The sequence below is a fragment of the Canis lupus genome, chromosome 2 (genome assembly GCF_003254725.2).
Source record: "Canis lupus dingo isolate Sandy chromosome 2, ASM325472v2, whole genome shotgun sequence".
NCBI classification, from domain to species: Eukaryota; Metazoa; Chordata; class Mammalia; order Carnivora; family Canidae; genus Canis; species Canis lupus.
Window position 1 is genome coordinate 71,541,567 of NC_064244.1, and position 24,658 is coordinate 71,566,224.

At 42.1% G+C, this 24,658-nt stretch overlaps 1 protein-coding gene and 1 long non-coding RNA gene across 6 annotated transcripts in view; one reads left to right on the forward strand and one right to left on the reverse strand.

Moving 5' to 3' along the window:
* WDTC1 (WD and tetratricopeptide repeats 1) overlaps positions 1-4,221 on the reverse strand; it is a 62,984-nt gene extending 58,763 nt beyond the window's left edge. For all 5 annotated transcript variants that reach the window (XM_049105748.1, XM_025446972.3, XM_025446974.3 and 2 more), the window contains exon 1: positions 3,906-4,221. The gene's annotated coding sequence lies outside the window, so the exon portion shown is untranslated. The remainder of the gene's footprint in view (positions 1-3,905) is intronic.
* Positions 4,222-4,259: 38 nt separating this feature from the next.
* On the forward strand, positions 4,260-10,037 carry LOC118353967 (uncharacterized). The gene is made up of 2 exons (XR_004813717.2): positions 4,260-5,169; positions 8,976-10,037. It is a non-coding gene; the product is annotated as an uncharacterized LOC118353967 (long non-coding RNA).
* Positions 10,038-24,658: the final 14,621 nt, after the last annotated feature.

Genomic DNA, 24,658 nt, shown 5'->3' on the forward strand with positions numbered 1-24,658 from the left:
AAGTATTATACCATTTAGTACTCATAAACCCACTGTAAGAAGGTACTGTCACAAATTTCATTTCACATAGGAATAAACTATAGCTCAGAGAAAACAAATGATTTACCCTATGTTACAGAGCTAAGAAGGTACAGACAAAGGTTCGCATATCAGTCCTACTACTACTAGCTGTGTAACCTGTACGTTAGTCTGTTTTTTTTTTTTTTTAATTTTCTGGAGCCTCAGTTTCCTCATTTGTAAAGTAGGAATAATGATAATTTTTACCTCATAGGGGATCTGAGGGTAAATATTGTAGGGAAAGCATCTAACAAATGGCTGGCACACAGTAAGTATGCAATAAAGGTTAGTTTTTTACAGATCAAAACGACAGGAGTTTGACATCATTTCCATATAAAAACAGGGTGTAGGGACACCTGAGTGGCTCAGCAGTTGAGCTTCTGCCTTCTGCTCTGGGCATGATCCTGAGGTCCCGGGGATCATGTCCTGCAGGGAGCCTGCTTCTCCCTCTGCCTGTCTCTACCTCTCTCTCTCTCTGTCTCTCATGAATAAATAAATAAAATCTTTAAAAAAACAAAACAGGGTTTAAAATACCGAAAGACGGGAGCCTGGGCAGCTCAGTGATTGAACTTCTCCCTTTGGCTCAGGTAGTGATCCTGGGGTCTTGGGATCAAGCAACGCATCAGGCTCCCTGTGGGACTCTCCCTCTGCAACTCTGATGAATAAATTTTAAAAAAATCTTAAAAAATTAAAATACTGAAAGACTACTTATAGTCCAATTACTTACATAAGTATGAACTCCTCTACCAAATCATTGTAAGAAGTGGCAATGCCTCTGCTTGAATGCCTATGATGATGGATAACTCCTTCCTTCACAAGGTGGCCCATTTTACTTTTATAGAGCCAAATTCTCTCCTATCAAGCCAACCCCTCTTGGAATTTCCATCCCTTGATCCTTGTGCTACCTTCCAGAATCACACAAAGAAAGTCCAGTTCTCTTTCTACAGGACAGTTAAATACTTGAAGGCACATATTGTGTTCTCCCAGGATCTCAGTTTTGGTCCTTCCAGCTCTTCATGTGTCATAGCCCAAAAGGAGACACATGAAGTCTAATGGGCTGCTTGATCCCAGGACCTGAGGATCACTGTCTGAGCCAAAGGGAGAAGTTCAATCACTGAGCTGCCCAGGCTCCCGTCTTTCAGTATTTTAAATCCTGTTTTGTTTTTTTAAAGATTTTATTTATTTATTCATGAGAGAGAGAGAGAGAGAGAGAGGTAGAGACAGGCAGAGGGAGAAGCAGGCTCCCTGCAGGAGCCTGATGCAGGACATGATCCCCGGACCCCAGGATCATGCCCAGAGCAGAAGGCAGAAGCTCAACTGCTGAGCCACTCAGGTGTCCTTACACCCTGTTTTTATATGGAAATGATGTCAAATTCCTGTCATTTTGATCTGTAAAAAACTAACCTTTATTGCATACTTACTGTGTGCCAGCCATTTGTTAGATGCTTTCCCTTATTTGCTATGTGGCCTTAAGCAAGTTATTTAACCTCTCTGTACTTGTATCTTCATATGTATAACAGGGAAGATGATTTTTGCCTCATATAGGACAGTAATGAGGGCTAAGCTAGATAAAGTAAAACACCACTTAGCACACAGCCCAACATATACCAAGCTCTCAATAAATGCCAGAGTCACTTTTAAGAATGTATTCTAATTAGTAAATATCTCTCAAAGTAAGTAGCCATAATTAAATATTAACACCAAGGGATTGTTTTCTGATGGAAACTGTCAGGGCTTGTGTTTTTAAAGCCTAAGAAGTTATGTGAGTCCCTCTGCAATGGCAGCCCAAAGAAGCAGTGGAAAGGAATCAGTGACCCAAAAGAAAGGTAAGTATCACCATACTACATGTTGTCTATGATTCCCTCTTTGAGACCCAGGACTGCACATGTGGACAACATTCCCTAATACAAAAAGGAGAGAAGAAAATAATTAGAGAAAATTTTAAAAATTATTAAAGTCACAGTTCTGGGTCTTTGCAGCATTTGGTCCCTCAAAATCCAAAGACGTTTAACAGAGGGCTTTAAGATCTTCAGTTGTATCCTTTCAGGTCCTAAAGCCTAGGTGTGTGAAAAAAGAACCTAATATGATGTCCCATGAGTCACTACTGAGTTTCTTCTAGCTAGAAAATTTGTCAGTGCATGACAATTCTAAAACCCACAGGTGGCAAATCGCCAATGTTAATATCATCACCATAATCATCACACATACTCTCTTTCTTTTAGTAAGTCCAAGGGAAGGAGTCTCAGGCAGAACTATGGATTGTTGTCCAATTATTCTTCAGAGTTGACCCAAAGCACTACAAATTGAGATGTGGGTTGATCATAAGTGCCCCCAAATAGATAAAAATATCCCAGTATTAAAGCAGCAGGATCATAAACTATGGCAGAAAAGGCTGCTTCCCACCTGCCAATGAACTACAACAACCTGCAATGAAGCTTCATTGTTAAGTCTCAGAGTCAGCCCAAATGAGCCTTTCTAGTTACTCCCTAGTCTGTGCTAGAGGATCCAATTATCATACTCAACAGACAAGATTCAATTCAATCTCTTTAAAAATATAAGAATTACAAGGAAGAATAAGCCAGAACTCAAACCAGAAATAGCCTTAAGTAGTTCCCTCACTTAGTGAAGACACTAGCCACTCAGGAGGGACTGTAAGGTACAGAAAAAGCTTGGTTCAGACCACTGGACAGAACTGTGCCCTAGGCAGAGACTTCCTAATATCTTTGAGTCAGTTGGTGTCCTCTGAATCGTCACCTTCTCAAAACCGTTTCAGACTTTGTTAAAAGGGAACACTTAACTGCCACTTTACACTGATCATCTACCGCATCCTTGGGAAGAATGGGGAAGTTACAGACACCCTATCAGGTTTCTAAACTCATAAACTTAAGAGGAAAACTTTAAAGTTGCTCTACCACTACCTCAGGAAGTTAAAAAAATAGTCACAGAAGAAAAGGACTTTGAGGAAAATAGTCAAATTAGGCAGTTAGACTTTAGTCATAAGTCTTGATACCTCTTTTCTTAGAGACCCTGGTGGTACACCTGCAGAGGAGAGTCAGAGGTCACTAAGCAAATTCAACCTGGCTGGCAAGGGGGCGTCCCACTGCAGCTTTCAGTGACAAGAATTGGATCCCGCTGGTCGGTTCACAGTCTCTCTTCTATTCCACACTTCCTATTTCCCTTTGAAGTGGGTACTGAATAGCTGGTACCCAAGTAAAGGCCCTCTGTAAGGGCGTTACAGTCGCCCGGAGGGAACACCTTGGCAGAGTTCAGCTTGGTGCCAGGATGGGCCACTGAAGGCATCTGCGGCTGCAAAAAGCCTGACCACGGACGGACACACGGACACACACACTCTCTCAGAGAGAGCGAGCGGGAGGGCAAGAGAGAGAGAGCGCGAGAGCGAGAGCGAGCGAGACAGAGCGAGAGCAGGAGAGCAGGAAACTAAGAGAGCAGGTCAGGTCAACGTAGCCCTCCCGGCATTTCCACCTGCCCCCTTCTTCCTGAGACCGGCGCCAGATCAGATGTCAAACAAAAACTCCGCAAAAAAAGTCCCGTGATGGGACGACTTCCACCTCTCCGCTGGCAGAGTCTCCCTGGATTCCCAGAGCCTCCCCCCCCACCCACGTCCCGGCCAACCCTCCATCCCACTCCGCCCCCGGCCCACTCTGCCCTTCGCCCCAGCGAGGCCTGCCCCCTCTCGGGACACCCCTGAGCCCCGAGGCTGGCGGCCTCAGGCCCCGGGGCCGGCAGGGCTGCGGGCGGCCCAGAGCGGGCGGCCCGTGTGCTGGGACTGCGGGAGCCGGTTTTCGCTCCGGCGCCCGGCGAGGGCAGGGGGCGGTGGCTACCGGTACCTGTCAGGCCTCTTCCCAGGACCGGCGGCGGCGCAACTTCAGGAGCCCATGTCCGTCCGGGGGGCCCGGCCCCTCTCCCGGGAGGGGGGGGGCGCGGATCCCGGGGAGGGGGCTGGGGGCCCGGGCAGCTCTAGCCCCTTCCCATGCTCCCCGCCCGGCGCCTGGCCGGGGCCGGACAGCGCCTCCGCCCGCCCCTGCGCACCGCCTCACACCCGCGCTCACACACACTCACACTCCCTCGCGCGCTCTCACACACGCACTCCCCTCCCTCCTCCTCCTCTGTTTATCTCCTCCAGCTGTCTGGGGACCCAGGAGAAGCCCGGCACCGCGCCTGCGCCACGCAGTCTCCGCCCCCGCCCCGCGCCTCACAGCCGGCGGCTACGCTACGGAGACGGCGTCCGGCGGCTTCCAGAATGGCTAGCCGGGCCCCTCCCCCGCCCCGCGCGCCCGGTCAACGTCTGCTGCCGGCGGTGCCTACTAACCTGCTAGTGGGGGAGCCCCGCACCGCCGCGACCAATCCGCTCCTGCGCTAACCGGACCGGCAGCCAGTGGGCAGGCGGGAAAGCCGGACTAAGCCCCAAGGCATCCTGGGAGTCGTAGTTTTTCTCCGTGGAAGAGCTCCTGCCGCGTGGGCTCACCCCGCCCAGTTGCCATTAGTTACCCTGACGCACCTCCCACCCCACATCCAAGGAAAATGCTCCCTCATGTGGTTTCTGGGACACCCATCACACTCACCCATTGCCCCTCAGAGCCCGACGGAGTCTCCTAAGAGCTCCACAGAGACTTTTCAGACTGGGGCCCCAGTGCCTCCCTCCCATCCCCCAGAGCCGAGCTTCATCTTACTTCTTCCTGCCCTGGGGGGCTGCTGAAATGGCACATTCCTCACTCTTGCTCCTGGGCCTGAAGGAGGCGGATAAAAGGTAATCAGTCCTACAACCAAGTGGCTTGGACGGGAGCCAGCCACACACACTCTGGAAACTCTCAGCCTGACCGAGAGAGAGAGACGGGGTCCATCTGGGACTAACGGTGGAAGCACTGCTGTTTCCCGCCTCGAAGGAAGAGGCAGTTCCAGCCTAGCGGAGTGCCAAGTCTGATGGAGGAGACACCGTCCTCTCTAAGGAAGTTCCCAAGGTGACAAGGGAGGAGGCATCTTGCCCAACTTCTGAAGGCAGAGACCAGGCCCCACCCATGAGGCGCCTCAAGTCAGAAAAAGAAGATACTGTCATCATCTACTGAGAATGGAAACTTGTCACTCACCCATAGGGTGGGTGCCACTTGTCAGATAACGATAATTAGCTTTTATTTAGCATTTACTGTGTCACCGCTATATGAAGTACAGTTTGTTAGATACTCTTACTGGGTTTTGCAGAAGAGAAAGCTAAGGCACAAAAAGATTAAAAGCAACTTGCCCAGGGTCACATAGCTGACAAGGAACCAAACTGGGATTCAAACCTAGATCTGCATTACTTCAGAGTCTGAGCTTTTTGAAGACTCCCTGTCCCTCCAGTGAGAACCAGGCAGCACCCACTCTCAGGAAGGACTAGACATATTTAGCATCCATAGCGCTTGTTCCGTGTTTATCACTCCACGAGTTGCTTGTTTTTTCTGCTTCTGCTCACATCAAGTGTATAAATTAGTCTGTGAGCTCCCAAAGGGTGATTTCTTCCCATTTGGAGGAGTTAGAACCTACTTGAATTCAGCTTTGTGAAATGTTTTTCTCTTGTAACTGTGGGTCATCTTCCTGATCTCTCCCCCCATAGATGTTCCACTGCATATAAAATATCATAAACTTTGGGACTAGAAGGAAGCTTTGAGATTCTCTCTCCATAGCTCTCCAGGCTCAGGCTGAAACCTGGCTAAGGTCACTGGCTCAATTAAACTGAATAATAACTAACATGTATGGAACACTTACCATGAGGGGTAAGTTCTGTCCTCACAAGTTGCATAGCTAGGAAGAGATACAGTTGGGATTCAAATCCAGATTCTTTGAATCCAGAATTCCCATTTTAAACTCTTGCTCTCTGCTGGCAATATCACAGAGGCTCTTAAAAATACCAACAGAGAAGTGTGGGTGATTTGTCTGTGGCTCCTAGCAGTCTTTGACACATAGTAGATGGTAAATATTTGTTGGCAGAATGAACTTTTGTTGGTGAGGAATGGATGATAGGATAAAGAATATTAATAAGAGCTGGGGGATGCCTAGGTGGCTCAGTCGGGTCTGACTTTGGTTCAGGTTGTGATCTCAGGGTGCTGGCATCGAGCCCCACATTGGGCTCTGCTTGTCCCTCTCCCTCTCACCCCCCCCCCGCCATCGCTCATTCTCTCTCTCAAATAAATAAAATTTTAAAAAGAAAATAGCTGCAGCTATAGTTAATTGATTATTTTCTACCAGGAGCTCACTTGCCCTCTCATGTACTCTCTTTCTGTTTTCTACATATATGAATATATGCATATATATTATATGTGTATACTGCATATATATACGTGTACATACATATGTATGTATATGTGCATACATTTATCTATGTATACACATACATTCACATACACACTAACTCATTTGATTCCTATAGCTACCTTATGAATTAGGTATTATTCTTACTCCCATTTTCACATAGGAAAGACAGGCTCACAGGAGAATTAAGCTCAGAATCAGGCACCCCTCCCAGCCATAGGTGTTTTTGGATAATTTCAGAGAAAACTTTCTAACCTATGGAGCTGAGCTACTTTGGGAGGTTGTAAACCCTCTGTCTTTGGTAGTATTCAAGGATAGGATGTATAATCATCTGTCCAGGATACTATAGGAACAGTTGGTCTATTGGGTAGATATTTAAGTGACTAATTCCAATATTTCCTTGTTTGGCTTTTGGAAGAAGACAAGGATTATTCAAATAAGGCTTGTGACAACGAATGTAGCTCCTTTTTCTCTCCTAAGTGCACTGGATAATGCCTCAATTGATCAGCTCTGCAGAGGTAGTCACTGATACAAACTTTTTCATCTGCTGATTGGATACTTGGGCAAAAGGAGGCATATTTGACCTAAAATTGAAGATGCTCTTGTTCTACAACCCAGAAATTTTACTTCTAAACTTTAGAGGAACTGTTGCATGTGTGTGCAAGGAGACATGGGCAAGCAACCCTACTTCCAGCCTTGTTAAAATAGCAAAAGAAAGTCAAAACAACCTAACTGTCCTTCTGTAGGGGAATGTATGGATAAATTATGTTTTTTTTCATAAAATGAAGTACTAGACAACTAGCTAAATTATTTACATGCTGTCAAGATAGTTATAATAATGAATGGAAAAAGGAAGTTGAAAGATGATACATTCAGTGTGATATTTATGTAAAATTTAACACAAAAAATACCATATATTACAGATACTTATATAGGCAGTAAAAATACACAAACTGAAATGGGAAAGACACACAGCAATTTTGGGAGAATGGTTGCCCCTGGGAAAAATGAAAGAAGAGGCGAGGGATGAGGTTTTAACTATGTTTGTAACATTTTATATCTTAAAAGATTAGAAGTAAATATAGAAAAATATTAAACTTTTATCTTGGTGATTATATTAATATCTGTACTTTTTTAAAAGTTTGAAATAGTTTATAATTATTTTTTTTTAATTTAAAGATTAAATAAGGGGCAAAAAAAAAAAATCCTATCTGGACACAGGTATCAGCCTTGTCTAAAAGTTAAAGGTCAATATATTAAAAAGAAAAAAGTTAAAGGTCGATATCCATACTGTGATAATTATTATTATACAAGAATCTCACTGATTAAAAAAAAACAACAGGCACTACCTCCTTGTATTTTCTTTAGGACTTGTAGTTGCCTGGGTCACTGTAAGAAAAGGTTGAGGGGATCCCTGGGTGGCGCAGCGGTTTGGTGCCTGCCTTTGGCCCAGGGCGCGATCCTGGAGACCCGGGATCGAATCCCACGTTGGGCTCCCGGTGCATGGAGCCTGCTTCTCCCTCTGCCTATGTCTCTGCCTCTCTCTCTCTCTCTCTCTCTCTCTCTCTCTTTCTCTCTGTGACTATTATAAATAAATAAAAATTAAAAAAATAAAATCTTAAAAAAAAAAGAAAGAAAGAAAAGGTTGAGACTTGCTGATTTCAGTTGGTCCCTTCATATTACCAAGGAAAATCCATGGTCTACAATAGTTCAGTGATTAGTCTAAAGTCACAAATTGCCGAGGGCCCTAACTGTCCACTCCAGTCCAACTGGTCCATCCAGAGTATCCAAACTCATCTTAAAGACACTGCACCTTTGTTTAAGCTGCTCCTTTCACTTGGAATCATGCTCCTGCTCCCATTTATCTTACTGATCTGTTCTTTCTTTAAAACCCTACTCCACTAGGCTAGGAAAGAATTAGCTAATCTCACTCCCCAAACTGAGGTTTGAATTTTGAAGTTGAGCAGTTCCTAAAGGGTTTCCTGCTAGGCATCCTCAGTTCTCTGATCAGCCCTTCCCAGGAAGGCAAAGTTCTCTGTCTCATGGAGCAACACATTTCTGTGTTTGAACTACTCTGATTGGTAGGCAACCCTTAATAATAAAAATCCTTCTTTGTCTCGACTCTATTCTGTAACAACCTCAATTTTGTATACTAAATGAGGTGGTATTTGGGTAAACTAGGCCAATTTGGTGAGGGGTAGAAAGAATGGCAGTCATCATTATCCCCTTTCCTCTTAAAAAAGCTTCAGATAATGAATACAGCTCTCATGTCCCTAGCGAGTCTTTTCTTTCCTAAATAAAATGTATCTACTTCCTTTGATACAGCCACAAAAGGGGGAGGCAAAGATTGATGCTACTGAAGACATTCAGAGAATATGTCAAGGAATCCTATGGCATTTCCAAAAGAAGCATTCCAAAAATGTCTATGCAAGGATAGACCTACTAGAAGAGTTAGATTTATTTAGACTGTTTTCAGTTACGAGTAATGTATAACTTGACCAGCAGTGGCTTTAACATATGAGAGTGAAATTTCTCACATTAACAAGAGGTTTTGAGATACATTATTCCTGTAATTAGCTGTTTAACATAATTCATTTCTATTTTTTCTGCCCCAGGATCCTTAGTTTTGGTTTTTCACTATTAATAAAATGGCTGCTGCAGCATCAAGCATCGTATCTATGATAAAGACAAGAAGAATTGGGAGGTGGAGGAAGCATCACTAGATGCCTTTTATTAAGAAAGCAAAAGCTTTTTTAGGAACCCCCAACGGAGGAGTGTATCTTACTTGCCAAAACTGTCTTATAACTACCTGCAAGGTAGGATTGGGAAAGTCTGGAAGCAATTATTTAGCATTTCCAGCTGCTATATTGCAGGAGGAAGCCAAGCAAAAGAGATTAATGAATTATTATTGGCAAGCCACACTAGGAATACCTACTACAGAATCTTTTAAGATGATAGTTTCGCGCATAACTCAGTCCAGTGGCCACACCCAGTTGTATATGGTTAGACTCTCAGCAGTGCCAGGGTTCCTAGTACCAATCAAATCAGGGAGACACCTTCCGATAATCAAACTCCGAGAAAACAGATCAAATAGTATTCCAGTGTTTTAATCTACATGGGGAATAATTAACCTTGCAGACAATAGACCAAGGTTCCTTTCCCAGGGACCAGGTTAGTGCACGAAGGCACTAAAAAGCTGAGACTCTGTTACCTGTTGGATGAGCAGATTATTTAGCCTCTTTATGCCTCTGTGAATAGAGTATACCATATGCCACTATCTACTTGACAGAAGCTATAAATAGAAATTAGCAGTATGTATGTAGAACGCATTGAAATTGTGACATTCAAATTTTAAAATACTGATGAATTGGAGGACTGACACTTCCTAACTTCAAGACATATTACAAAGCTGTAATAAAAAAAAAAAAGCTGTAATAATCAAGACAGTGTGGTATTGGCAGAAGCATAGACAAATATATTAATGGAACAAAATAGAGAACCCTGACAAAGACACACATATATAGTCAACTGATTGTTGACAATGAAGCAAAGATTATTTAATAGAGAAAAAGTCTTTTTCTCAAGAAACGATGCTGGAGTAACTGGACATCCATGTACAAAAAAAAAAAAACAAAAACCCAAAAAACTAAATGTTGCCCTTATATCTTTCACAAAAATTAACTCATAATGGATCATAGACTTAAATGTAAAAAATAAACTATAAAACTTATTGAAGATAACAAAGGAGAAAATTTAGGTAACTCTGAGTGGGGTGATGAGTTTTTAGATCCATGAAAGAAAAACATGAAAGTCTGAACATCATTAAAATTAAAAACCTGCTCTACAAAAGACACCATTAAGAGGATGAAAAGACAAGCCCCAGACTGGGGGAAAATTTGCAAAACATCTATCAGCTAATGGACTTGTATTCAAATTATATAAAGATCTCTTAAAACTTGACGAGAAAGCAAACAACCCAATTTAAAAATGGACAAAGATCTGAAACATCTCACCAAAGAAGATAAATACAGCTGGCAAAGAAGCATATGAAAAGATGCTTTCAAGGTGCTCGACATCAGATGTCATTAGAGTTGCAACTTAAAACAAGATATCACTACAAACCAAAAAAAAAAAAAAAAAAAAAAAAGATATCACTACAAACCTAGAATGGCTAAAATCCAAAAAACTAACAATACCAAATGCTGGCAAGGATGTCGAGCAATAGTAACTTTCATTCATTGCTGGTAGGAATGTAAAATGGCACAGCCACTGTGGAAGAAGCCTGGCAGTTTATTACAAAGCTAAACATAGTCTTTTCATATGATCCTGTGATTGCATTCCTAGGTATTTACCCAAATGAGTTAAAAACTTATGTCTACACAAAAACTTGCACACAGATATTTACATCAGCTTTATTTATTACTGCCCAAAACTGGAAGCAACGAAAATGGCCTTCAAATAGTGAGTGTATAAATAAGCCATGGTACATCCATATAATGGAATATTAATTGATGATAAAAAGGAATGAGCTATTACAAAATATGGAAGCAACCAAGTCCATCTATAAATGAATAGATAAGATGTGGGGGATATATATATAGATAGACGTCTATCTATCTATCATGAAATATTATTCAGTCATAAAAAAGAATGAAATCCTGCCATTTGTAAAAACATGGGTAGATCTAGAGGGTATAATGCTAAGTGAAAGAAATCAAAGACAAATATCATATGATTTCACTCATGTGTGGAATTTAAGAACAAAATAAATGATCAAAGATAAAAAGAGACAAACAAAAAATCAGATTTTTTTTCAGACTTCTAAATATAGAGAGCAAACTTGTGGTTACCAGAGGGAGGGTGCATGGGAGGATGGGTGAAATAGGTGAAGGAGATTAAGAGTACACTTATTATGATGAGCACTGAGTAATGTGTAGAATTGTTGAATGACTATATTATACACCTGAAATTAATATAACACTGTATGTTAACTGTACCAGAATTTTAAAAAAATACAAAAATTAAAAATATGTGATAAAAAAAGAGATGAGCTATCAAGCCATAGAAGACATGGTGGAAACTTAAATGCATATCACTTAGTGAAAGTACCCAATCTGAAAAAAAAAGAAAGTATCCAATCTCAAAAGGCTACATATTATATGATTTCAACTATATGGTATTCAGGAAAAGGCAAAATTATAGAGATAATAAAAAGGATCAGTGTTTTCCAGGGGCTTGCGGAGGAATTAGAAAGGGAGGGATGGAAATAGGCTTTTGAGGGCAGTGAAACTGTTCTATATGATACTGTAATGGTGGATATTACATTATGTATTTATCAAAACCCATATTGCTGGGGCACCTGGGTGGCTCAGTGGTTGAGCATCTGCCTTTGGCTCAGGTCATGATCCCGGGGTCCTGGGATCCAGTCCCGTGTCCGGCTCCCCTCAGGGAGCCTGCTTCTCCCTCTGTCTATGTCTCCGCCTCTCTCTCTGTGTCTCTCATGCATAAATAAATAAAATCTTTAAAAAAAAACACCCATATTGCTATATACAACATAGAGAACTCTAATGTAAACTATGGACTTTAGTTAATATATCAATACTGGTTCAACTGTAATAAATGTAGTATACTAATGCAAAATATTAATCATAGAGAAATGTTTGGGGAGGGAAGAAAGCGGATAAATAGTCCTCTCTCTACTATCTACCCAGTTTTTTTTTTTAAGATTTTATTTATTTATTCATGAGAGACAGAGAAACAGACACTGGCAGAGGGAGAAGCAGGCTCCATGCAGGGAGCCTGACGTGGGACTCGATCCTGTGTCTCCAGGATCACACCCTGGGCTGAAGGTGGCGCTAAACTGCTGAGCCACCCGGGCTGCCCTATCTACCCAGTTTTATATAAAGTTTAAACTGTTCTAAAAAAGTTAAGTCTGTTAATTAAAATAGAGATAGATGCTTTTCGACATGCTTCTTTTTTTAAATTGCATTTTGATGCCGACAAAGATGGAGAAGAATGGGCAACCTCACATGCTGCTAAAATAAAACAGAGAGAAAGGGGAGAAGATAGTTGCAACATATATATAAATCAAAAAGAGCTGATGTTTGAAATATATAAAGAATTACTACAAGTCACACACACACAAAGAATTACTACAAATCAATTAGGATAGTTGACCTTTAAAATAAAGGGCAAGATAGGAGTTTCTGACTGGCTCAGTTGGAGGAGCATAAGACTCTTGGTCTTGGGGTCATGAGTTTGAGCCCCACATTGGATGTAGAGATTAGTCAAAAATAAATAAATAAACTCCATAAGATAAAGGGCAAGATAAAAATGGGTAAGATGCTTAAGTAGGCACATACAGAAAGAGGAAGTTCATTTGGTTATTAAACATATGAAAAGTTGCTTAACCCCAGTCGTGACATTACAAATTAAAACTACATGAGAGGGTAGCCCTGGTGGCACAGCGGTTCAGCGCCGCCTGCAGCCCGGGGTGTGATGCTGGAGACCTGGGATTGAGTCTCGCATTGGGCTTCCCGCGTGGAGCCTGCTTCTCCCTCTGCCTGTGTCTCTGCCTCTCTCTCGCTCTCTCTGAATGAATAAATAAATAAATTTTTAAAAAAATTATAAAAAATAAAACTACATGAGATCTTACTACTTACCCACAAAAATGGTTAAAATTCAAGATCGTCATTATCAAGTTTTAGAGGTGTGAAGCAACTGGAACCCTAATTTACTACTGTAGGAATGTAAAATGGTACAAGCACTTGGGAAATCCTTTGGACAGTGTCAAGTAAATCTGAACATACATGCATATCTTCCACTACAGGTAGATTTTGAGCATATACGTTCATATGTATAACAAGATATGCACAAGAATATTCTTTACAGCCAATAAAATCATAACAACCAAAAACTGAAAACAACCCAATGGTATTCAATAGTAAAATAGATAAGTAAATAGATAAACTGTGATGTATTCATACAGTGGAATACTATATAGCAAGGAGGAGAAGGAAACTATTGCTACAAGCAACAACCTAGATGAATCTCATAAACATAACACCATAGAAAGAAGCCATGTACACATGCTGTATTATTCCACTTGAAATTAAGTCAGATTGACCTATCTAGATCTAGCTCATCTAACAGCTATATAACACACCACTGAGTAAAGATGCCATAAAGATGCAGTAGATATTGTTTAACTATCCATATGTGGATAAGCAATTAGGATACCTTCAGTGTCTTTTGCTATTTTAAACAATGTTGCAGTGGGATTGATTTCATGTAACTTTCCAAATCAAACATTTTCTTGTGAGACTTATAAAGCATTTACATGTTAGATAAAAATTGATAAATTTATTGTTTCTAGGGACTAGCACATGACATGATGTAATATTTGATTTCAGAATTTTAGCTGATGATCAACAGTACAAGCAACAGCCCGGCAGTAGAACAGAGTTTGGCAGTCAGTCTCTAAAGAGGAGACTATTTTGGCTACAGCTAGATTTCCCAGAGGACCAGTTTGGATGGGAAAGTTGAGGTTTTGTTTTTGTTTTTATTTTTCAAGGATTTATTTATTTATTTCAGAGAGAGAGAGAGAGAGAGAGAGCATGGGGTGGGGTGGGGCAGAGGAGAGAGAATCCCAAGCAGACTCCCCACTGAGCATGGAGTGTGACTCAGGGTTTGATCCCAGGACCCTGAGATCATGACCTGAGCTGAAATCAAGAGCTGGATGCTTAAACGCTTGTACCAGCCAGGTGCCTCTATGGAAGTTGAGGTTAAATGGAGAGGATTGGAAACCCCTTTGAGAAGTTTATTTATTTATTTTTTAATTTTTATTTATTTATGATAGTCACACAGAGAGAGAGAGAGGGAGAGAGAGAGAGGCAGAGACACAGGCAGAGGGAGACGCAGGCTCCATGCACCGGGAGCCCGACGTGGGATTCAATCCCGGGTCTCCAGGATCACTCTCTGGGCCAAAGGCAGGCGCTAAACCGCTGCCACCCAGGGATCCCCCTTTGAGAAGTTTAGACTGATATCCCCACGGGCTCCGGGGAGCCATTGAAAATTCTTGAACAGGGGAAATACATCTAGTCATCAGAAATTCACCAAACGCTCATGTTGTGTTAGGCACTGAACTAGGTAGACATTGGACTTACAAAGAAAAAAGACATTGTTCTATTTGCTCATAATATAGTGAGAAAAATAAATGCATCTATGTTCAAAGCAGTATATTTGCTAAGTTTTGTAGAAGTTTATGTAGAGTTTGCCAACAGGAAGAAGAAAAAAATCCTGTTTTGTTGGGGAGAGCCAGGAAGGGGTTCCAGGTGAGTCTGGAGTTTGGCAGGCAGAAGAGTTAAGGGATGACATGAAATCAGAAACTCTGAGAGATCATGCTCAAGAAGTGGCTACTCTGTAGGTGAGGAACAGGGGGCCTCTGGGACAGGGAAGGGAAGGAGGTTGACTTTTTGTTCTACACCTTTTAGTACTTTTGATTTTTGCGCATTCATTAGTAAATTGCCCAAAGTCTGACCAAGGTCTGTATAGCTGCCACCTATGTTCTTAGTCATTACACTAGGCTGCCTCCCAATAATGATTCCGAGCCTTGTCCACTTGGAAGAGAGAAGAGAAGTAGAGGAGAGCTGGTGGCATTGACTCTGATGGGTAAAAGAAACAGCTCTTAAACAGAATCCTTAGTTTGAATCTTGGGTCACTACAGGAGAGTAGTGCCAATGACCAGAATAGGCATCCTGGGAAGGCTTATTGATTTAGGGAGGAAGACGAAGAGTTTGTTTTGGAAAGGGTGAATTGGAAACTTGGCAGAAACATTTAAATAGAGATATCCTATAGATCAATCCCTAAGACCATTTCAGGGAGTCTTCACATTCAAACCAATATCCATAACAGTGCTAAAAAGTTATTTTCTTTTTCCACTGTCATAGTGTACAGTGTACATAATGTACAGAGACTAAAACATGTGATAATGAGATCAATCTGATGGCTAGTGGTATATATGCTTGTGTAGGCCCATGATTTAAAATGTTTCTGTTCAATTTCTCATGTGGTAAATATCAATGGCTTAACCCCCACAAAAGCAAAGTTTTTGAGATTCTCAATAATTTTTAAGATGTAAAGTGATCCTGAAACCAAAAAGTTTGAGATCCTCTACCAATTAATGACTTATAAACTTTTTAACAAGGTCCCACAGAGGGAATCCATTTTATATCATGACCCAAGATCCACCTATATACACAGAAGTATAGTTGCAAGAGTTTCACAAATCAATATTCTGGCTCCCTATTTGGGATATATGTGGTGTTTTCTCTCTCATTTTAAATGTTAAAATGTTGATAACAGCTCACTAAATTGATTTCATGACCTACTAATGAGTAATGACCTACAACTTGAAAAACATTGGTCTGGAGTCTAGATGATTGGCAATCTGGAAGGGAGCTGGAGCATTCAGAGAGGCCATGATCAATAGAACGTGGTGTATATTTAATATTTGTTGAGGAAGTGAATGGAGGGAATGACTTACTCTTCAAATTTCCAGTTCTCCAACTATGTAACATTTGCATAAAGCAAATAAATAGGTTGTTGTGAAGATTAAGTAAGAAAAAATGTAGATGAATCTCTTTGTATACTGCAAAATACTACAGAGGTAGGAGGGTTTGCCATTACAAAAAGCTGATGGAAATGTATAAAGATTACTGGCCTTAGAAAGTTTAGGTTTAAATCTCATCCCTATCATGACTAACTCTGTTACTACTACTAATAACTAATATTTATTGAGCCTACTGTGTGACTGATATGGTGCTAAGTTTTAGTAAATGTTTATCTTACTTGATCCTTACCTTGACTTTGTTCTTTAGAAACTGTTTTAGGTTGTGCTCATTTACATACAGAGAAAATGAGATTTGGAGAGATTAGATCATTTACAAGTTACTTAGTGTAGAAGACTTTTTCTCTGTGTTTGCTTGTTTGCCTACCTAGTTTCTAATCTCTTTTCTTCTTTGAAGAATGCCTGGATTTTCCTTAAGGAACCACCCCATCTACCCACTTAGTCCATGTGGCTCAGGTAAACTGGCTCTATGCCTCTTGTATTCAGGGCCACTTGTATGATGAGGCTGGCCAAGTGGCATAATCCTCCAATGTGCCAAAGCAATTGGTTGAGGTATGGTCATTTGACTCAGGTAGGACCAATCAGAGTTAATTCAGGGGCTTTTCCTACAATATCAGCAAGGAGGCATCTCCTTCTTCTGGACTGATGGCTGTGTTCCTCTAACCCTGGAGTTGTAGTAACCAACTCTGAGTGAGAGGTCGGTCTCCTGAGGATGGATCGACATGAAACAGAGTAGAACTGAAATGTGGGGAGAGAAAGGGAGGAAGAGAAAGAGAGAGAGAATTAATGATGCACTTTGAGCTGCTGGATCCAGCTTAAAGACAAACACAGATACCCATGAAGAGTTCAGTTGCAAGAGCCAAAACATTCCTTCTGGTTCTAAAGTCAATTAATTTAAATTAGTTCCTTAACAGGCACTTATCTTGCACTTACTAAGTGCCAGCAACTATTCTGAGCACTTTACAAATATTAACTAGTTTACTCTTCATGACAACCCCATGAAGGGAGGGAATAGAGTCATTTTCATTTTAAAAATGAGAAAACCAAAGCATGGGATAGCTAAACAACATGTCTGGCTCTCTCTTGGATGTTTGCCTTTAACACCTGGCCAAGATTTGATCTGAGTCCAGACAGATCCCACACACCTACTCCTTTGCCAGTGTTTTGCAAACTCTCCTCACTTATTTTCCATCTTTGTCACTATTACCATCGTCACAGACCTTCTATACTATTATTCATTGAACAGTTTCCCTTAAGTCCACTTTACATAAAGTCACTTCTTTGATCTGTCCCAACCATAATTATCAGTGACATCATAAGCTTGATGCTTTCTAGGAAAAGAAACACGTTAACTATTAACATGTAAAATATTTATCCATGTGTCAACTAAAATCACTGAGTCACCTTATGCCTCCTGCACTGCTCTTCATTTCCCTCACTGATGCATTGTGTCTCTTTGTAAATAGGGCTCATGCTACGGTATTGTTATTTAAAATAAATGAGGAAATAATGCAGGCATTTCTTTGTTGGTTGTAAATTATGAAACACAGGGCAGGTAACATAGCTCTTAAGAAGACAAACTTCTCAAGGGCAAGGATGAAGATTTGGGGGTTTTTACCTCATTTTATACCAGTCTCTTTCTCTTGCTACATGCCAGTCTTGCTAGGTTGTGTTTATGCCCTCAGATGGGCTCTGCTCAAGCATTCTCTACATGGTTACACTTCTCCCACTGGGGCAGAATGTGTTTTCAACACTGGCCACAGCGACATTTCTTGTCCTGCAGTTATTCTACATCAGTAAGGTTTGGGAATTTAATATGCATCCGTAGTAAGTCAGATATCTCCTCTGTTTGCCTGGATAATTCTTATTTCTTCTTCAGTTTTCAAATGAAATGCTTCTTCTTCTAAAAGGTCTTCTCTGAGCAAAATTCAAGTAGGTCCCTGGTCATAATCTCCCAGAACATCTTCTACTTCTTCTTTTGTGACACTTACTCCATCTGCCATGATTTTTTTCACCGTCAGCTTTTGGTATACTGTGAGCCCTCTGAATGCTGGGACCATCTGCCTGCAGGATCTCCAGCAGCTAGCCTGATGGATAGCAGCATGCAGGATGCTCTCACTACTTTTTGAGGGAATTAATGGATAAAGAACTGGAGGAGACCAATGATATGTTGCAGCAGCTTCCTGAAAGAGGCTGAGATAAAGTTTTTTTTTTTTTATATTTATGTATTTATGTATTTATTTATTTATTTATTTAGAGAGAGCATGAACAGAAGAGGCATTGGGAGACAGAGAATCTCAAGCAGACTCTAAAGCCTGATGTGGGGCTTGATCTCAAGACTCTGAGATCATGATCTGAGTAAAAAACAAGAGGCAGGCATTTAACCTACTGTGCCACCCGGGTACCTCTGAGACAAAGATCTTAAAGGAAAGGCAATGTAGCATGAACGGTACCAGGCTGCGGAAGTATGAGGAATGACAGGCCTTGGAGAGCCTTTCTAAACTAGTTTTGAGAATCAGGAAGAATAGATTACCCTGGGGTGAGATTTGAACCCAGGCTTCCCAGGAAGATCCACAATATAAACACAATATTTTAGATGAATCACACATGTTTATTTTGTCTGGCCACAAAATTCTCCGAATCCTTGCTACTTAAAATGTGCTCTGGGATCAGTAACAATGACATCACCAAGGAGCTTGTTAGAAATGCAAGTTCATAGGCTCCCCCCCAGACCTATTGAATTAGAAACTGTATTTTAACTAGGTAAATTAGACACCTTATAGTTTAAGACAGTGTACCTTCATTGCAGGAGCTGTGGCTTTTGGACTCAGTACCTTGGAAACATTAGAATTGTCAGCTCCACGAAGGGAGGATTTTTTTCCCTTCGTACTGTCTTCTGTATGTCCCAGTGCTTGTGTGTGGTTAAAAACTCAGGCTAGGAGCTGGGAAACCTTATTCATTTAGTCTTACACTCTTCAATGTTCTTGCAGAAGATGCATCAGATACTGGGAGGACCTCAGCTACCAGCCAATGCTGTCTGTTAGAACTATCCCCAACGATGGAGATGTTCTATATCTGTGCTGTCAAATATGATAGCCCCTATCCACAACTGTCTATTGAGAACTTGAAATGTTGGCTAGTGTAACTGAGGATGGAGTTTAAAATTGTAATTAATTTTTTAGGGCAGTTTCTTTCAAAGATTTATTTATTCATGAGAGACATAGAGACAGAGGTAGAGACATAGGCAGAAGGAGAAGCAGGCTCCCTGTGAAAAGCCTGATGTGGGACTTGATCCCAGAAGCCCAGGATCACGACCTGAGCAGAAGGCAGACACTTAACCACTGAGCCACCCAGGCATCCCTAGGCCAGTTTTTTTTTTTTTTTTTTTTTTTTTTTTTTAAGATTTTTAAATGTATGAGAGAGAGAGAGAGAGAGAGAGAGAGAGGCAGAGACACAGGTAGAGGGAAAAGCAGGCTCCATGCAGGGAGCCTAACATGGGACTCGATCCTGGGTCTCCAGGATCACGCCCTGGGCCAAAGGCAGGCACTAAACCGCTGAGCCACCGGGGCTGCCCCCTAGGCCAGTTTTTTTTTTTTTTTTTTTTTTTATTTATGATAGTCACAGAGAGAGAGAGAGAGAGAGGCAGAGACATAGACAGAGGGAGAAGCAGGCTCCATGCACCGGGAGCCCTAGGCCAGTTTTTAAAAAAGATTTATTTATTTGTTTTAGAAAGAGAGAGTGAGTGGGGGAGGGGTAGGGAGAGAAGGAGAGAGAATCTTAAGCAGACTCCCTACTTAGTTAGCATGGATCTGGACGTGGGCTCAATTTCATGACCCTGAGATCATGACCTGAGCCAAAATTAGAAGTTGGATATTCAACAGACTGAGCCACCAGGCTATCCAAAATTGTGTTAATTTTAATTAATTTAAATTTGAATGGCCACACGGGGCTTGTAGCTACCACATTGACATCACAGGCCTAGACAAATCCTTTATTCAGTGGACAGGAAGACTGAGGCTAAAAAAGTTGTCAGTGACTTGAATAATTTCACACCATGAGTAGACTGGCACCTAGATACGATTTGATGAGCATTGAGGGTGAAGTGTACAGAGCATAGAAAGAGATAGATGTAGGTCTCTGGTAGTGGTTTCAGGCCCAAGAAACTGGACAACTCAGATAACTTCTCTGGGCCTCACATCCCTTCTATAAAACGAGGCTTTTACTTTATGTTTGCTTGCTCTAAAAATTCCTTCTAATTATCCATGTTGAAAGGTTCTAAGGGTGTGTGGGTGGCTCAGTCAGTTAAGCATCTGATTTAGGCTCAGGTCATAATCTAAGGGGTCCTAGGATGGAGCTGCACATTGGGTTCCCTGCCTAGCAGGGAGTCTGCTTCTCTCCGTCTGCTCCTCCTCCTGCTCCTGCTCTTTCTCTCTTTCTCAAATAATAAAATCTAAAAAAAGAAGAAAGAAAGAAAGAAAGAAAGAAAGAAAGAAAGAAAGAAAGAAAGAAAGAAAGAAAGAAAGAAAGAAAGAAAGAAAGAAAGAAAGAAAAGAAAAGAAAGGTCCTAATTGGATAATTTTTGTGCCTTCCTTGTACAGTGCCATCTAGTGGTGCACTGTAGACCCTGCATCTCCTCCTCTTGGCCAAGGAAGATGGAAACTCCAGCAAGTTGACCACTCCCTTACTGTGCCTAATTTGGCCATGAGATCCCACTCCGGTCTACTCTCCTTGGGCAAGCAGTGCAGTGCTGACACTGCTAGATGTCCCAGGGCATTTCGTGACCACCACCCATTCCCTCCATCCACAGGAACAAACTTTGTGACTCTGCTCTTGGTGGAGCAATACTTAACTCACATGTCAAAAGCCCATCCCTATGTCTGGTCCACGGTGTGGCAATCACCTCCTCTGCCAAGCCCCCAGTTTGATTTTTTTTTCTTCCTCTAGACACAGCCCAATTGATGACCAAGTGAAGAGCCAGTAGGTGGAAATCCATGAGCCTCTTAACATCAATCAGGCAAAGTGCTAGAAAGATTCTCATGGTTCTAACCCACAAGATCATAACAGTTCTGTGAATTTGAAGAAGTTATTTAATTTTTCTGAGTCTCGGTTTGCACAGTGGAGAGAAAAAAATATCTATCTCTTGGGTAGTTTTGAGAATTGGAAATAATGCAGAAAGTACTAAGTCATAATAGATGATCAATAAATAGTAGGTGGTTATAATCACAGTAATAACATACACCTTCTATTTGCTTGGGACTGCTATCTGAACTCTAGGGGATACAGAAGGGTTGTAGAAGATGTGATCCCAGCAGGCTGCCACTGTGGTTGTGAGCAGCAGGCTACCACAAGAAACAAGAACAGATCATTGGAGACAGGGTATAATTAAGTGCAAAATGGTGGGTCATGGCCTGAGAGTGCTGTGGGGGCATAGAGCCAGGGAAGATAATAATCATCCTCATGTCTATGTAACACTTCAGTGTTTACACTGTCCTTTAACATCTATAATTTTACTTATAACAACTGTGAGGTGGATATTAATGTTGTCATCTCCATTTTACAGAGGGAACTGAGGCTCTTGGAGGCAATGGAACATACCCAAGGTCACACTGGGAAGTAGCAAAGGTGGGACTTGAGCTAGGGGCAGCCTGACTCAAATACATCCATTTTTCACTCCCCAGAAAGTTTTCTAGATAATTCTGGACTTAAAATGGGTCTTGAAAGGTGAGAAACATTGGAGAAGCAATGGAGGTTCCTCAAGGAGGGACACCCATTAAAGATGCAGGGGAAGAGGGTATGAAATTGGGTCAGATAACCACTGGGATCCCTCCGGGTGGGAAGAAAGCCCCAATTCTATGCACTAATGATTCCTAAACCAGCCTGATGGTGCAGAAGAGGTTGGGGAGGGCTTCCTGGAGAAAGTGGCATCTACGCTGAGACCTAAAGATGAGCAGGAGTTGGCCAGAGCTTCCAGGCTAAAGAAATATGAGCACATTTAGGAAACTGGAAGTAGTTCAACCAGGCAAGAGCAGAGAGTGTTAGATGTGAGGCTGTGGCCATATGAGACAGGGCCTCGTAAGCCACATTGAGATCTTAGACTTTATTTGAGGCCACTGAGAAATCAATGAGGTGTTTACCCAGGCGATTTGAGCTTTAGACCAATCACTCTGATTGCAATGTGGAGACTCAATGGCAGGGGCCAAACTGGAGGCAAAGTCTGGTGAGGAGGCTAATGTAGCACTTAGGCAAAAAGGGAGGGCTGCCTGGTGGAGGGAGCATTGCAGGTGATTGGTGATTGATTGGAAACTGGGAGTTGGGGGGAATCAGGCAGAAAAAAAGGATTTGAGAATGACTTCTGGTTTCTGGTTGGAACAGCTGTGTGGGTGGCTCCATCTATCTCTGGGTTGGAGAAGAGGGAAAAGTTGTCCCTGAAGGGAGACCAGAGGGGAGGGGCTTCCAAGGGCAAGAGGATATAGCAGCTGATGGGGGAATAGAGTCAAGTACTCTTAGTGGAAGGAAGCAGAATTTCCTCTTTTTATTTATCAAATGCTTTAGGGACCTATTATGTGTCAGACACTAGGAATCCAGCAGTAAACCAAACAGACCAGGTCCTTGTCCTCATGGAGTGGGTAGAGACAGACAAGAAGCAGAGAAATAAGTATATTAAGGTGCTATGAATGACATAGAGTAAGGGGATGTGGGTGATGGAGGCTGCCATTTGGATGGGGTTGATAAAGGCTTCTCTGACTTTTAGGCAGACATGAATGATGAAGAGAGGGAAAGATATGGGGAGCAGAGGGAAAACCCTTCTGGGAAGAAAGAGTGGCAAGGCTTAGAGGTGAGAGGTTCTTTTTTTTTTTTTTAATTTTTATTTATTTATGATAGTCACACAGAGAGAAAGAGAGAGAGGCAGAGACACAGGCAGAGGGAGAAGCAGGCTCCATGCACCAGGAGCCCGATGTGGGATTCGATCCTGGGTCTCCAGGATCGCGCCCTGGGCCAAAGGCAGGCGCCAAACCGCTGCACCACCCAGGGATCCCCGGTGAGAGGTTCTTTGTATGCTGCAGCCACTCTAGCCATGGCAGGGGGTGGGGAAGGTCAGAAACTGGTTTTGCTTTCTCCCAGCTCTGCCACTTCCCACCTACATGACCTTGAATGTGTTACTTACCCTCTCTGAGCCTCAGCTTTCTCACCTCTGAAATGGGTATACTAATATAGAGGACTAAATGAAATGATGCACAGTGCCTGGCACAGAACGGATTCCTCACTAACTTCAACCTTTTGTTTTCGTTTTCCATGGCAGGACTAAAATATATGGGAGGGTGAAAACTGGTTTAACCGAGGTGAGAATCTGATAAATTCTAAGATTGAACTTTCATGGCTACTACTGCTGGTGGAAAAGTGTACACCAATATATGTGTCCCTTCATCTCGTTTTTCTCTTCTCTCTATTCCTCCCCCTGCTTCTGACCTGGACTTATTTGTGTTTCTAAGCAAGCCTGTTGAAGACTGATAATGGACCACTCTCCTGATGGCATGGTGTCCTAGGTTCAGTCTTAAAGTCTCTCTTCTGGCTCCGAGTCCCCTGTCCTTACCCACGGACTGGTTTCATTTCACTGTGGGAGGAAGGAGTGAGCAGAGGAGGTGTGGTGGAAAAAATGACTCAACCTTGGGTTTGGTGATTTGTACCATAAAGCTCCACCCTGCTGGGGGGTCCCTGTGCTGGGTGGGAGGCTCCAGCCCTTATCAGGTGTGGCATGTTGAGATTCTAAATGCCCAGCCTCTAAGGACCACTGAACCAGCCCAGTGTGGGCTATGGAGGTGATCGCCTCTGTGCTAATAACTTAGATTCTTGTCAGAACTTGTCCTCTGCAGGCAAAGAAGGAAGAGCACGTGGAAGGAAGGGGCATCAGGAGGGGAGGGTTGTAGGAGGCCTCAGGAAACTGAACTGCATGAACTTGGCTGAGTCATTATGTAATTAGCCACACCCTTGCTCAATAACCTTCAGTGTTTCCCCACTGCCACAGGATAAAGTCCCAAAGAACCCAGCCTACCCCCTCCCATGCTTCCTACTGTGATCTCTGCTTGGGATAAGCAAGACCTCCTTTTTTTTTTTCCTGAAGCCTTTCTCCCATTTCATATATACGCATATATGCATATAGACACACATACACAGACATCAAATATAGGATATATAAAAACAAACTTTTCCTTTAGAATAATTTTAAATTTAAAGAAAAGGTAGAGATAGTCAAGACAGTTTTCGTATGCCCCTTACACAGCTTCCCCTACTATTAACACCTTACATTATTACCCAGGTGCATTTGTCAAAACTAAAAACTCAGCATAGATATATTTCATTAGCTGAACTCCAGATGTATTCAGATTTCACTAGTTTTCCCACAAATGTCTTTTTTCTGGTCTAAGATCCCATCTAGGACACCACATTGCATTTAGTACTCATGTCCCCTTCGTCTCCTCAGGTCTGGGACAGATCCCTATGACCTGCATAGTCTTCAGGAACACTGATCAGATCTTTTGCAGAATGTCCTTAACTTGGGTTTATCTGATGTTTTCCTCATGGCTAGACAGCATTAGGGGTTTATGGGAAGAATAGCACGGAGGTGAAATGGTCTTCTCTCACACTGTAGCAGGGGCACGTGTTACCCACGTC